The following is a 15,729-nucleotide window of genomic DNA, read 5'->3' as shown; positions in this document are numbered from 1 at the left end:
AACTAATTCTTTTACATTAATATTTGTTTTATGTTTTTGACCATTTGGATAAGGAGGTAAGTGAATGCAAATAACAGAAAAAAAACACTTGGCTTTGCGAAGCTGAGTTTTATTAGTTTCTACTACTGGCCCTGGAAACAGTGGACCCTATTCCACCATAAGACCTTAGTCTTATCTAGCAGATTCTGCCTTGTTTCTACTTTTGACGCCATGTCTAACCTACAGAGGTATGTTATGCTAAGAATCTCACTAGTAAGCATATTCTGAAATGGAAATATGAATGTTGTAACACCTTTATCTATTAATGATCAACATATTTTCTTGTCTAGAAAGGGCTATCAACCTCTGTAACCTTTCCTGAGAAAGGAGAATTTAACACAGACTCTTTCTAAATAGTAAGTCTATTTTTTTTTTTCTCACACAAGAGAAAGACAAAAGTAGGTGTCAGTTTGGAAATCTTTTCGCTTTGTTCCCTGAGAACCAGTTAAAAATATTTCTTCTCAAAATAATGTTTAACTCATTAAAATCTCTGTATGCATACTCACACATATACCATATCCATTTTCCTATAATTTGTCTATGTTTATTTTCATTTGTCTAATTTAACTTCAACCATTGTTTCTTTTAAAGACCTAGAATATGTCTATGCCTTTTTAGGTATCTAGTGTTAATGAAGACTAATACATTTAAAAAATCTGTACAACCTATAAACAAAGTATGCAAACCTATAAGCTAAAATCAGGGAGATTCGTGACAACCTGGAAGAATTATAAAGAATACGCAAATAGTACAAGATCCTCACTTTATTGAATAGGGCATATTAGAAAGTTACTTCCAAAAGACATTCTTCCATAAATACATCACATATAGCTACTTCCATAGATAGATCTATAACTCCCATTACTATAATACAGCAGAGTTTAATTTTTTGTAATGCTGTTCATCACAGCTCTGTCTCAAAACACTTTATAGAGGTGTAAGGGCAGACAGAATGAAAAACTAAAATATGTTTTTACAATGAAGTAAGTACAAATGGTTCTGTTGCTTCCATGTTTATTTTGTCTCACTGATCCTGAAAAAAAATTGCATAGTTTAGCTTAGTTTATGAATATTTATTTCCTAACTGCAATGCTACTGACTTGATCCAGACCCTGCAAATCAAATCAAGCTGAGTTATTTCCTACTTATGCATTTTCAAGAATAATAAAAGATTTTAAAAGGGGAAAAAAAATCTTCTCATTGAAACTTCATCACTCAACAACTAATCCTTAATTAAGATAGATAAGAAGCAGTGTATGCAATATAAATCTACACCTAGTTTCATTGGTTTCTTTTTCCTTTACATTTCCATTTGAAAATATCCCTTGAAATATCCAAACATAAGAACTTTTCCTTGCTCCTGGATCCTCCAGGAATGGATTTTCTGTAGACATTGGTTGGTATATGTCTTGCTTTCTAGCATTGTAAAGCATTTTTGGAACAGGAATTGTAATTCTCTTAAACCTCAGTAGGAAACACATAAAGACAAAAGACTGTTTCAAAAAGATCACAGATTAGTTGATGAAGTAAGCAGTGAAAGAAAGGTGACATAAGGAAGACCTAGAAAAAGACCATGCTCTAAGAGGAGATATGATCACAGGTTCTAGACCAGTACTGGTTGAGAAAATCTGCATGTTGTTAATCCAGGAGTACAGACACCGTCTTGCTGGTGGTCAATGTAGCAGATAAGATTATTTTAAATGCTTATATTGAATTTATGAAAACATACATACATCATAAAAGATATTTTGGTAAGGGACTCCAAGACAGCCTAGAAGCCACTGTTATGTTTGTGAGAGAAACATGAAGGACCCAAAGCTACTGACTTTAACAGTAAAGTCAACCGGAATGGCCGTTGATAACCTAGAGGATGGATGACTGATTTAAAGGCAAGGCCAGGATGTCTGCATTAGATAGCTATGCAAAGTCCAGGTAATCTCTAACACCAACTAATTAGTTTGGAAATAACACTCAATGTGAAATAAACTAAAAAAATTATGCATATCACAGATCAGAACTATAATTTCAGGACGTTAGAGTATTCAAGAGTATTAATTAGAGGCTGATTAGTTATTTTAGGGCTTATGATCTCTAAAAGAAACATGTGAAATAATGTATCCTTCCAATAGGAAACATCTTGGAATAGAGAGATTTTTTTTCTTTTCCTGTCAATACTCTATGTATAAATAATATTATGGTATGTATTTTGATTTCACTAGTAACAATTATAGCCTTTAATTTGTTGCTATAAAAACAGACTATGTAAAAATTATTTTAGCAACCTAAAAATGCTCATCCTCTGATTAATGGAATATATGAATTCATTCCCATCCAATATTTCTACATTCACGCTCTGAGGGCAGTGCCAGGCCCTGTGTCCTCTTCTAGCATATACATCATTGTATCACAAATTTTATCATACGGGCAATAATGCAGACCTGAATCATGCTGGGCTGATGAGAAAACAGGTCTGGCTGAGGTTTTGTGGGCAACAAAACAATTTGCTATTTACAATTAACCTTGACCAAAAGCAGATTTTGTTATAAAATGTGAATTATGTGCAAGAATTTTTAGGAAAAAATGACAGAATTTTACTAGAGTAAATAGCATTCTATAGCCATTCACATTATCAGCATTTGTCACTGCAAAGTAAGGACAGAATATAATTTATTTCCTGCATTAGATGTTACTCTTAAAAAATTAGTTTAGGGCTACACATGACAATGTAAGAATTACTACAAGCTAACATTCCACTGAACAAGGCCAATGGAGGGGCAAACTATACATGTACATATTTCTGAAATTTGACTCATGATTCAGTTCAACTAGCTGCTTTTCCCTCTATCTGATATTTTTTCCCCCGAAACTTTTCTCTCATGGGTTTCAGGAAGACATGTTTCTCCCACTCTTTGCAAATAAGAAGGATCAGGTGTCCAGATCACATGGCTTCATGTTCTACTCATTCAATAGTTGTGACTTTTTTAATCAGATTTCAAAATATTAAAAAGATCCTCATGTTGCTACATTCTTTTTTTTTTTTTTTTTTTCTTTTTTTTCCCCTGAGTATATAGTAGAAGATATACATAAAAGAGAGAAAGAAAGAATAAATGAGTTCCCAAAGACAGAAGCCATTAGACTCAGACTGAATTCAAGGTAGCCCAGCGCAGCCCTCTCAGTGTCCCCTGCTACCTTGATGACACCATCACCCGAGTGCTTTTCCCTTTGCAGAGCCCTGCGGACAAGCACAGCCCGGAGCTCAGTGCTGCCGTCAGCCGCTTCTTGCCCTTATCCCTCCTTCTCCCCTACAATCCAAGCAGTGAGTCTACCTACCTGTCTACAGTTTCCTGCAATTCCCAGGCCTGAGACAAACTCCTGCCGATCAATGAATCATTTCTCAGTTTTGGAGAAACAGAACAAGTTCTAATGTCCCTGTTTCAAAGTAGACCAAGAAGAACAGTGAGTCTCAGTGAACCACAACTTTGCAATTGGGGAACAAGGCCCTGTTGCTCCACCATGAAGCCCAAGCACAGCTTGCACACAGCAGATGTTCTGAGCACACCACAAAGCTGTGTCTATGCACAGGGGTTCCACATAGGTCTTGGGGCACTTGCTTCAATTTCTGTACCATGGAGTCATGTCAAACATGTAAAGGCCAGGGAGAGACACACATGAAACTCTTTGACCCATCTAGAAATCATCCAAAGCGGGCTGCATTGTACCAGGGTCTAAAACAAAGACTGACAGACAAGCTGAGCTGAGCTTAACATATGACAGCTCAGGCATGATCCAGCTGAAGCTGACAGGCACACCTGAGACTGAGGATCTACACTAGCTGTAAACTGCCAGATTTACATATCCACAATCCATCCACACATGGATTGCTAACTCCATGTGTGAAAATGTAGCAAAACATTAGTCACACACACCTTTTCAAAGTGCTTTTACAAAAACTGCATGATTTTCACTTCTATCTTAGCTATGTAGAAAATCAGATTTAGGTGGCATTCATATATCCATTTGTGCCAAAATTCTAGCAGACATCCCAAAACAGCTTCAGACATACTGTGTAAGTAACAGGGAAAACACCTCTGAAGCTACCTGGAGGCAGCTAAGTGAGACCTAAGAATAAAGATGCATGACTATTGGACCAGCTCTGTTCATGGGGAAGCTGGTCTGACTCTTACTAAATGATTTACATTAATCATTACTTGTTAATGCCTTCAAGTACATCATTATTTGCAAGCACAGGAGATGGAGGATAGAGAATGATTAAATATCTGCTTTCTATGTCTCTCTAAACAAGATTATTTTTTTCAGGGTATAAAATGATATAAAATATAAATATTTATATTAAATTATTAAAAATTATAAACATATAAAATATTAGAAATTATATAAAACTATATAAAAATTATTTGCGTGAAGAAGGGAACCCGTGGGACAAAGAAACCTTGATTTGGGGGAAATCCATCCTTTGGGGTCTTCAGCACTGTGTGTTTCCTCAAGGCTGCCAAGGGTCTTAGGGGCACTCTCTGCCCATACAAACTTGAGAGCTATAAAGACCTGGCAAGTAGAAGCATAATTACAAAGCACTAGGCTTACTGCATACAAATACACGTATATGTTTATAGATATGTATGTGTAAGTAATCGCTGACCTAACAAAACCTACTTAAACGAAGGACACTTGCAGTCTATATTGGAGAGGTAAAGCACGTGCCCGAGGGTACAACTCCCTGAGGAGGACACAGACACAGCCCCCACCAGCCCCCCTTTCACCACACACCCCCGGCTAGTCCCGACTGCGGCCCCAGGTGGGATCCCAGCTCCAAAAGCCATGAAGTCCCCTGGGCCTGGGAGCAGCCGCAGGCGCGCGGGCTCCAGCACCCCGGCTGCACGGCGGAGCCGGCGGCTAAGAACCATGTGCAGAATTTGCCTCTGCCAGCAACTTTCTGCATGCAGAAACCCGGTGAGACGGGAGACAGGGAAGGCGGACACAGCTGAGCAACATTTTCTTCCAGGTTTAGTTTGCCTTTTTTTCCAGCTCTTGGTGGGATTTGCCTTTTTATTTGCTTTTTACACAGCTCTAGTAACACAAACACAGACTTCCTCAAACCCTTCATCAAGCACGGAGAAGAGAAACACTTGAGGGAAGCAGAGAGGAATAAAAAGGCTGCAAGATGAAATTTCCATGTGGTTTTGGTTGGTGATGCAGGGATGCAGTTAGTATTTTAGCTCCTTCTGGCCATGGCCTTCACTTTCACTGGGGATGCCTGTTATACCTGTTCTGCTAAGCTGGGAATATGTATGTATTTTAAATACTGTTCCAGTGATAAGCATGGAAGGATGAAGTGACTGAGCTGTTTGTGGGTCCCAATACACGAGGAATCTTTCATTTGTTAGTATTTCCCACAGGCCTCATCTATTAGGCATTTAACCACAAGTATTTGACTTTTACATGGTCACTTCTCTGAAGAGGTGAGGGCGAGAAAAAGAAAATAGTTCCATGGCTTTGAGGCTTTGACCCTGTTTGGAAACCTTATTTCTCCTTTATACTTTTCTTCACTTTCTATTCTCCCCAGCAATGTCCAAAGATCAGTGAGGCACCTTCTAACTGACACCATTAAAGAGTCACTCCGAACAGGTCACCCAGCCTGGTGCTGGACTCTTTTCCCTAATCAGGTCCGATCACACTGCCTGTCCACAGACCATCTGAACAAAAAGCACAGGCACTTTGGATCCTCAAGCAGCATTGCAGTTATTTCTGTGATTTTATTTTGCTGTTGAGTTTTGCAGCAGTGCTAGTAAAGCAAAGTTCCCTTGGATGGCGGATTAAGAAGCTCTGCAACAACTGGCCTCAGAAAAGCTTATGCCATTTAAGAAATTTTCCAGTGATTAAAATTGGATACAAGTCATAGTCACAGTCATTTATGCTGGCCCCTTAGCACTGCCAAGGTATGTGAAATATTTTACTTTTTCAGGCTCTATAGCATACTAATTGCTGCCTATAAAATATTTAAATTGTTCTCTTCCTGTTTGTTCCAAAAAAAGAAATAAAAATGCCTTCAAACTCCTACACAAATCACTAAAGTTTTTAGAAGTATCTTATCTGTAGGCAGTAATCGTCTGGAAAATAAAATCAATGTATGTTTGCTTAAAGTTGCTTACAGCACAATGCTCAGGACAATTAAATGGAGCTTCATAGCAATTTAATGAGCTTTTTAAAAGATTATACTACTTTACCAAATAATATAATGTTACATGTGTCATAAGCAGTATTTACTGCACGCAAATCTGCATGTATATCTCTTTTTACATAACAACTTTCAGACATAATCCTGCATTTTTCCAGAGGTGGGAAAAAAAGGTTGGACAAAATGTAAGGACTTTCCACCTCTAACCACCAAAGGAAAAAGATATATATTATATAAATGATTTCTCTCATGCACTCAGTTACACAGTTGATCCCTGGGTGCAAACACACTCACATATTCAGACCACCGTTCGTAACCATTTCCCTGTTTAAAAATGACCCCACGCTTCCCCCTTACCTTCTGTGTTCCAGTTTCCCGCTCAGAGCCAGTACAGTGCTGGGCTTTCTTCCCTTAAGTCAAAGCCCCAGCACATTTTACAGCAGCCTGCTCACTATTCACAACTCCCATTATTCAGAGCTCTCGGACTCTCCTGCTGAACATGGCTACGTTAAGAGAAGCAACCTCTGGAAATCAAGCAAACCAACACCAAAGTGCAGGAGCTAACCCGGGAGCCCTCACAGACCTGCCCAGCCAGGTGAAGTGCAGTGAGCAAGGAATCCAAAGTTAGTAAAATGTATTTAAATAGTTATCAGGCAAGGGGAAACCGAACGGAGATCATGGTGGGGAAGAGGCAAACATACGTATTGGAATAACCATGCGGTGTCAAGTAACAGACAGATGAAACAAACAGTCATCGGCTATTTTTACATTCAGATTTCGCCATTGGTAACGCTTCGGAGATAACTAACACACAGAGTCATGTTGTGGGATTGGCTCGCTGCTGCCAGCCATTCAAACCTTAAAGCTTGGCATTTTTTAGCTGCAGGTGGGGGAGAAAATATCTACTAAGGTCACCATTAAAAATACTGCGGAAAAAGTATGTTCATGAGTAACACGTTGCTTTCCTAATGATGCCTTTTCATAAATAGCGTATTTCATCATCACGCCTGGACAAATGTGTCCAGCGTTGTTCGAGTAAGGCCCCCATTCCAGCGCCCTTCCAAAGCAAACAACACTCGCACTGTCCCGGGAGGCACATGCCAGCATCGGGTTTCACTGGCTGAACTGCAATAGGACATTCAATAATAGGGGAAATATGCCATGAAGTCAGCAAGCTAAGTTTCTGCGCAGCAAATATAAACAGCGGGTTGCATCCTGTACAACGCTGGGGGCACTAACTGAACTCACGGGGATCTCTTGAGGCTGGACTTGAGCCACAGGCAGCAACAAAATTAAGAGCAGAATCCGCTGTGGTTGTGGCCCCAACCTGCCTTCACGGCAGAGCCGGGCTCTGCCGCATTTGGAGCGGGGCTGTCAGCGATACTGTTACAGCACGGGGAGAGCTACAGCCCGGCGGTGTCCTCTGCAGAGGAGCCGCAGGCACCAGGAGGGCCGGGATGAACTAATCCCCCCAGCAACCTGAGAGCAGTCGGAGCCCGTGTCCCCGAGGCCTACAGCTTATGCTCTCCCAGGGCCTTCAGCGCTGGAGTCCCCTTTGCTGCAGCGCTATTGCTTGCCTCAGTGGGAGGGTTTTGCAAAGCCCAGTCTTCATGTTCGGACCTCAGGTGTTTGGACGCTTCCAACTCGCTCCTAACCAGCACTGGAGGCCACAGCTGCCTCCAGCAGCCACTTGCTGCAGGCGCCCAGCAGAGCGCCAAGGCACCTGTGAGAACGGGTGAAAAACGCAGAACTTGAGGAAAAACAAAAATTTTTGGGGAAAAGAAAAGAACCAGGGTGTGGAAAAGTTGTTTTCAGGCACCGGCTGATACTAATGCAGGCAAAACTGTCTGTGTATGTGTGTCTGTCTCTCCCACACATTTCTGAAGAGGGGTGGAATGTATTTCTGGAATACTTGGGCTAAAAATAAACCCATCCCTGCTGTCTATGAAGAGAGGCAGGTATAGTTTGGTGTCTGTAAGCCCATGAACTTCTGAACTGCCAAGAGGCTGAATCACAGTTCCAAAGACCCCTAGGGAAATGGTTGTGGCTACGAGTGTGAGAAGTGGGGGCGGATTGCTGCAAATATCCCAAAGAGGCCTCTCCCATGCAAGCAGCTGGGGTTACTGCTACCACTGATAATGAATATGCTCTTTATACTCAGCTTTGGAAGGGCTCGGATCTTGGGATAAGCTTTTTCCTTGTTCAAACATGCTGATAACAAATACTCTGAAATCAGAAGGCCTGTCATTAAAATAAAACTACTTCTGGGGGAAATTATTGAATAATACAGAGCAAACAGGACCCAGTGACACATGGATGTTGTTATCCTTCTCCCAGGGTAGTAAAAAAGTAAAGATTCCTGCTGTTTCCTTTCAGTGAACGTGGAACAGTAACAGGTCATGTTGAACTTCCATAGACGGGAATTTGGACTGAAATTCAAAGTTTATATGAAAAGAGCATGCAATTTACACAAACAAGCTAATGGAAAATTAAAATATGTGTATGTAATTAACTGTAGCTTTTGCAGAAACGCATTTGAAGCTTTATGTTCTTGGCAAGGTTGGGAACACAGACTTATGCAAGAGCAGTCATTTTCAGATTTTTTTTTGACTTGTACCCCATTCCATAACACTTTCTTCAGGGCAGTAAACGGAGCTCAGTCCTACTAAAAGAGCCATTTGTTCTTTTGTTACCTTAGGTGCAAACCCCAGAGAAGACAGAGAAGTCAATGGATCACATGCAAAATGACACTGCTACCACAAAGCCGGAAAGCAGAATTTATCATGAACAGAAAGGAAAACAGGCCACTTTAGAACTTCAGGCAAACGAAAGAAAATGCAAGCATCAAATTGCTTTGGTTGTAGAAAGCAAACGGTTTGCAACTCTTGGCATTAATAAGCAAAGGGCCTATTTAATAACCCATGAGAGCGAGGTGGCTGTACTGGTTTTCAGCACTCCTCTGCCCCACAGAGCGAGGTAGGGTCAGGTCCCACCTGGCAGCCACAGAGGGAATGGTTTGTTGGCTGCTATCACTAGACAGACAGGCAAGCGCAGCACATAACCAGCCAGGGCAGCCCCCAGGCCCTACCAGCTGAATGTACTCTACAACGTGAGAACACATCCCACACAGCAGGGACAGCACCTTGGTCTTATCTACAGGTCAGTGCCCACACTCACAAGTAGGTGTGAGCCCCACATCGCAGCCCCACATGAGATTTGGCAAGCCTTCCGTTTCTCTGGAAGAGCTTTCTAGTACCTGCACGTCTGCTCCTGGAAGTGCCTGGGAGTGCAGCAGTGAGGGGCAAGGAGTCCCAGCACAAATGAGGCATCCCCACATGCCTGGAGAGCCCAAGCCCTGGGCTTCTTTCCCAGCAAGGTGGCTTCACCTCCTCATGTCTGAGCAGGGAGGTTAGTGCCAGGCCCACCCCACTCCTGCAGCAGCCTGGGCCCTAATCCCTTTTGTGCTCAACCTCATCTGAACTTGGGCCACATCTGATGATGGGAACACTCCCAGGTTCTGGGGAAGTGCTACACTTCTTTCTCCAGCTTCAGTCACTGCATTTCAAACCTTGCCAGAAGAAAGAGAATGTCTGAAAATGAGTTTCTGTCTCCTCTAGGAGGCAGTGGATGCCTGGGAGCACCTGCACGTTCTCTTCTAAGCCTGAAAGCACCACCACTTCCTCCTGGAGCTGGACTTCCTGAAGAAGTTCTGGTCAGACCTGGCCACACCAAAGCTCCAGGAGACAGCAGAGGCCTGAGGATGGGAAATGCCTCACTATTGCACTAGGTGTTTTCTTACCCTGAGAAGAGCAACAGCGAAGATGCATGTTTTGTAGAGCCCCTTCTGTGAGCCAGCCCAGGCTGTGCCACACCTGCTGTGGTGGAAAGACAAGTAAATTGCTGCCATATTCCTCCCTGCCTATATCCCTTTTGGCACTCAGCCTTGAATGATTGATGCAAAGGCCTCCATGTCCAGGCTCAAACCAACTTATGCCCTGACAGATGGGTTAGGGCAGGTGACAACGGAAAGATCCTGCTCCCTGCTGCTGCGCTGTCAGTATCTCCCAGGCTGGGCTGACCCAGAGACGGTTCTTGAGGAGTCCAGCCCTCAACACCCATCCTACAGCCTGGTAGCCCTTGCCAATGCTCCTGCAGCCTTCAGAGGCGGAATTGACACTAGAAGGACTCAGAAGACACAGCTGGGATGGCAGTTTTGGCAAGGATCACTCACATCCTCTCTATTTCCCCTAAACAGCACTAACTTTGCAGCTAGGAGCTAAGCCTTGCTTTTGTCAGTAAAAGAGCAGCCTTTGATGACGATCAGTTTACCTTGATCGTATCTGCAGAACCCCAGAGAGGTATTTTTGCCTAGCTGGTTCACTATCGAATGCTGTTCAAGAGCAGGAGACATATGGCAGAAAACTTATTACAGGAAATGTTTATACACCAAGAAGATGGCTAATTTCTGCAATTGAGGGTTTGACCTTGCAAACTGCTAAACTTCCTGGCCCTTGAAAACTAGGCCACGTTTTCAAAGGGTTTACACTATATAAAATAGCAGAAAGATGCACTGGGTACTTGTTTTCCAGCTTACTTTGGAAATCTGGCCCTTCAAAGCCATGGGGATTCATCAGCAGGAGCTGGCAGCACTTGGCATTTTGCAGGAGAGCTTTGGTTTGCTCCAGGATTAGGAGATGAAGCAGCCTTTCCGTCAAAGATTAAGAAAGGAGCACACCGATCAGATGAGGGAGAAACACCTGTGAATAGCTTTAGTGATCTAAAAACCAGTCCTCTTTAAAAATGTTATTTAGGTGCCAGTGACATTTAGAGATGTTAAAAAATGCAATAAGCATTTTATAAACATAATCCTGATCCATGTGAGTTGAGAGTCTGGAGGAATGCAGAGTTACTGGCCTAGTGTAAATATTTCCTATTTACAAATCACAAAGCAAAAGGAGAGACCACAGACTAATTAAAATAGCTGGCCAGCAATGATGGGAAACATAAGGCACTATTTTTAGGCAATCATATGAGAGCCTGACTAGTTAGAAGTCTGGTCAACTTGGAGGTGTCACATGGCTGCTCTCAGAGTCCTCTGCCTGCTCCACTGAGACAAGGTGAAATAGCTAAAATGCTTTTTGTTCCAGTCCCCCACGTCCTCCACCTTGATTTCATGCAATACTTTGTACTTCATGCAACATGGTAAATGAATTTCCATGGAAGTTTCCGCAAGACAATTGCCTAATCCTGTGCCCAAAGTACCTTACAACTGAGAGAGGGGTTTGGGGCAGTGCTTGTCAAGCCAACTGGCCCCAATCTTTGGGGAATGTCAACACTTTGTGCTAGGAAAACGCATTATGCTGCAGTACCGAGGGTGTGGTGGAGATGCTTGTCTTATAAATGCAAGGCTTACCTCCAGGTGGGGAGAAGTCAAGGGGGAAAAAATAAAACAGAATTTGTTGCAGACTAATGGTTTTACCTGAAGCATGTAGTTTTTTCATTTTGTGGTTTGCCGAGCACACTTGCTGTGGGTCAGAAAAAGGAAATGGTGAAGCACAGCAGAAGAAAAAACAAGAGTTTTGTTCCCCTGTACATGCTGCAGTTCCAAAAATCTCCCTTCTCTCCAAAGGTCACAGCACTGCAGGATGCTTGCAGAAAATGCAAGGGTGCAAAATGTTTGTCTGTATGAATTCACACCGCAGCACTGGCAAACAGAAAGGGAAAGGCCAGTTTAGTTTCAGACAGAGATTTTTCCTAGATGAGAATCAGATGGCGAAGGAATTTACACTTCCTCCTTTCCAAACCATCTTCCTCAACCTGTTGCCAGAAAAGGACTCTTGTAGACCGCCAGAGTTTAAATATTTTTCAGCTTCACATGCTTTGGTGACATTTTACTGCAGGAAAAATACTTCAAGCTACTTTACTGCAGGATTTCAATCCGTCAAACGTGGTAAATAAATATTCACACACGCACAAAAAAGATATGCCAACGTCATTGGTACTCACAGCTCTGCTAATATCCAGTGGGCCTGAGGGAAGTCTGTGTGTCTTCCTACAGGCTCTAGGGCTGAGACTTCTGCCACGTTCACTGCCAGGGTGAGATGCTGCGGTGCCAGCAGAATGGGTGCTCTGGTATGCAAGCCACAGCAAAAGAAACGGCCCATTTCCAATCCACTGGCAGAAGGGCCCACCTCAGGTAAGGAGTGATGATTGGGAAAAGCTGCTCCTCCTGTTTCCATTCCCACTAATATGAAAAATTACAATGCTGTATTTCTAAAATGATATGACTTCAATTCCTGTTAAAGAAGAGTAATCTAAATTTGGCATTCAGTAAAACAGGAAGCACCAGTGAGACAAGTAGAACTTCATACCCAGCCCTTTAGCAAAAGCCAATGTGCAATTGTTCAGGGTTTTGCTGAGTGTCATGAATGGAAGATTAACAGGCAAACACATGGTGACACAGTGAGATTATCACTGTTAAAGGGAGGAATTCAAGCAAACAGAGAAAAGCCAACAACAGCTAAAAACCTGGTCTGAAAGATAGCAAATATTCTTCTCTGCAGAACGCTGCTAAATAATGTCTGTGAAGAAAAGAAACAAATGAGGAATAGAGAGAGACTGCAGCAGAAAAGCCACAAAAAATAGAGCTTTTCACTGCACAAAACAGAGCCCCTCTGGCTGCCGCACACCTGGGCTGCTTGATACAGTCCCAGGAGGGGCTGCAAGCCCCTGGGGACAGTCTGACAAGGAAACTGGGTGGACTGGAAAACTAGGGAGGGATCCTCACCAGATGGGATCATCTGGAGTGGCCTTTGGAGAGGAGTCAGATCCCATCAGAAAACCTCCTGACAACCAGGCCTCAATGCTGTGTCCTGCTCTCTTCGTGGGGATGGTCCCAGCTAACTGGAGACTACTCTAAGCTGCAAAGTGGCTCCTGAGACTCAGACATACTGTGCTCAATGTGCTAAAATGGCTAGAGTTAATAAACTGACCAACAAGAATTTTTCTTTGATATCCTTATGCTTGGGAAAGGGCATGCAGTTTGAATTTGAATTCTCATTACATAAGCAACTCACTTCAAGCACTCAAATGCAGATTTTTGAAGGGCGTATAGTCCACAGAAATCATTAGAAATTTTGTGCTGTCAAATCCATGAATAAAAACATACTAGGAATTAAAGAAATAAATATTGATAAGGGTTTTTTTTTGTTGTTGTTTTTTTAGCATCACAATTTGTTTCCTCAAAATTTACAGAGACTTTTTAAGTCAAAAAGATAAACACATGACAGAATGATGACCGGTGAAAGCTCCAACTGTGCAAACATGCAGGTGATAAATTATTTTCCTAGAGCGCTCAATGTTCCTTCTCTTAGGAGGAAAACTAGGCATGTTTACAGGATCAGGACCGTAAGAAAATCCATAACTTCACTCATACAGATATTGATTTCAGTAGAAATGTTTACACGCTTAATGCAAAGTGCAGGCTGATGCATTTCAGCACGGCAAGCTGAAAGTGCATTTTTATTGTAAGCTTTTTTGCTAGTGCTGTAAAGCACTCCCGTTTCAAAACATAGCAGCAATTCTCAAAGCCAAGCTGCATCTCCAACCTATTAACAAAATATGTTAATTTGGCCAGGCCAAAGCAAGAGAATAAAATTTGATGTTTCCACCAATGACATTTTCAGCCATGTAATGTCACGTGGGAGCACATGTCCCATTGACTGCTGTACTGCAGCCCTGCTGAAGGACAGTAGTCCCTCAGACCTTTCAGTGTCTATGATTTGGAGAAGCAGAGTATTTTGGGAACTGACACTGACTGCAAAAGCAGCCTGGCAGATATGCCTGAGCCAGCTCCAAGCAGCAGAAACCCTTCCAGAGACAGGAAAGGGAACTAGAACATGCTTTGTTTGCTTAATGCTTTAGAGGTGGAGTTTGTGCTGCTCTCACAGAAAGGATATTAATAAGACTGAGACCTTGGGCTTGCCTGCTTCCAGCCCAGTTGAGCATGACAAGTATGAAATATCTCTGTAGAAAAAAATCTCAGTCTAAAACTATATGAACTTTCAGGAAAACAATTCAAGAATCTAATAGTTCAAGACCAGTAAAAAGGAAGAAAGCAAGAAACTACCAGAAAAGAGTAAAAAATAAATATTACTTAAACAACATTAGATGCCCTGCTATATGGCTAATTTTACTTTGCAGATACACATTCAACTTTGTACCTTCCATGGCTCAATTACAAATGTTGGCATCAATGTCAAATGTGATACTCATGAAATTCTCTAGGTCTTCTTCAAGTCATCTGCAAATTCACTGCTTCTACAAAGCACTTCATCTATAATCACACAGTCCACGTGTTCACTATTTGAGTTATAATCATTTGCAAAGTCTCTTATCCATAGATTTTAATAATAGCTGCTATGTATCCCAGGGGTTTCCATAGTGGCAAATACCAGAGTAAGAAAGCACCTAAATTACCACTCAGAATAGAAAATATTTAAATCCAAACCTCCTGTAGACTTTGTCCTTAGCTTCAGACAGAAAGAAGCAATGGTCAGTTTGAATTAAGTCATTCTGCAAAACACAGATTTACACCAGGTAATTCTTTCAAAATGATTTACAAAATCCACAGATAAGAGTCTTGCATAGAGATGTTGTTAGAGGCAGAGCAATTGATCTATATGCACAAGGTCACAAAAGAAATCTATAGAAAATCCAGGAGAAAAAAGAAAAAAAAATTGCCCACACAAATACAAAACCAAAACCTGCCAGTTTTATAGACTATTCAGATCAGCATTCAGATCATCAGATTATGCTGAGTCTTAAATGTCCTTAGCACATTCTGCCTTCTCCAAATTACTATGGTATGATAATGCCTTTGTACTTTTGTCTGCCTACTGGTCCTGAGTTTAAAGCTGAGTTTAAATTATTATAAACAATAATAATTAATAACTTCTTTTGCAATTACCTCTTGCCAACTAAAATCTCATTGCAAGTTTTGACTGGATTCATTCATCTGTCTAAAGTTCTTGTCTAAGGTTGCTGTGTACTATCTTTGGTATGTTCCATCCCAAAGGCGGCTCTTTGGGAAACTTTGACACTCTATAAATAGAAGATATTGTTATTATTATTGGGAGGAGGCAGGACTGCAGCAACTCACCCTCAGAGAGCAAGACACTCATTTCGCATTTGAGTACATGGGTGGTTTGAAATCGGTGACCTGAGGGAGAGAAAAGTGCTAACACAAACAAAATCCCCTAAGAGCATGAAGATGAGATTCAGTAGATGGAATGAATCACACCAGAGCTGGCTGTTCACTGGCTCAAACTGCTCATCGAGGCTCCCTTTATCATCCATAGAGGGTGGTATTCCTCTGGGAATGAGCCAGGCTGCTTTAAACACCTCTCTTCAGACAGAAGGAACTGCGGTCTCGAGGTTTTCCCTCCGGAGGGCGGGGAGAAGCCGCTGTCCTGGCCAGCCTGGCCTGGCTACCCGGT

Source organism: Nothoprocta perdicaria, unplaced genomic scaffold, assembly GCF_003342845.1.
Source record: "Nothoprocta perdicaria isolate Ctin4 unplaced genomic scaffold, notPer1 scaffold_110, whole genome shotgun sequence".
In the NCBI taxonomy this organism is placed as follows: Eukaryota; Metazoa; Chordata; class Aves; order Tinamiformes; family Tinamidae; genus Nothoprocta; species Nothoprocta perdicaria.
The sequence above is the reverse complement of the archived record's forward strand: the minus strand, read 5'-3'. Positions refer to the sequence as shown.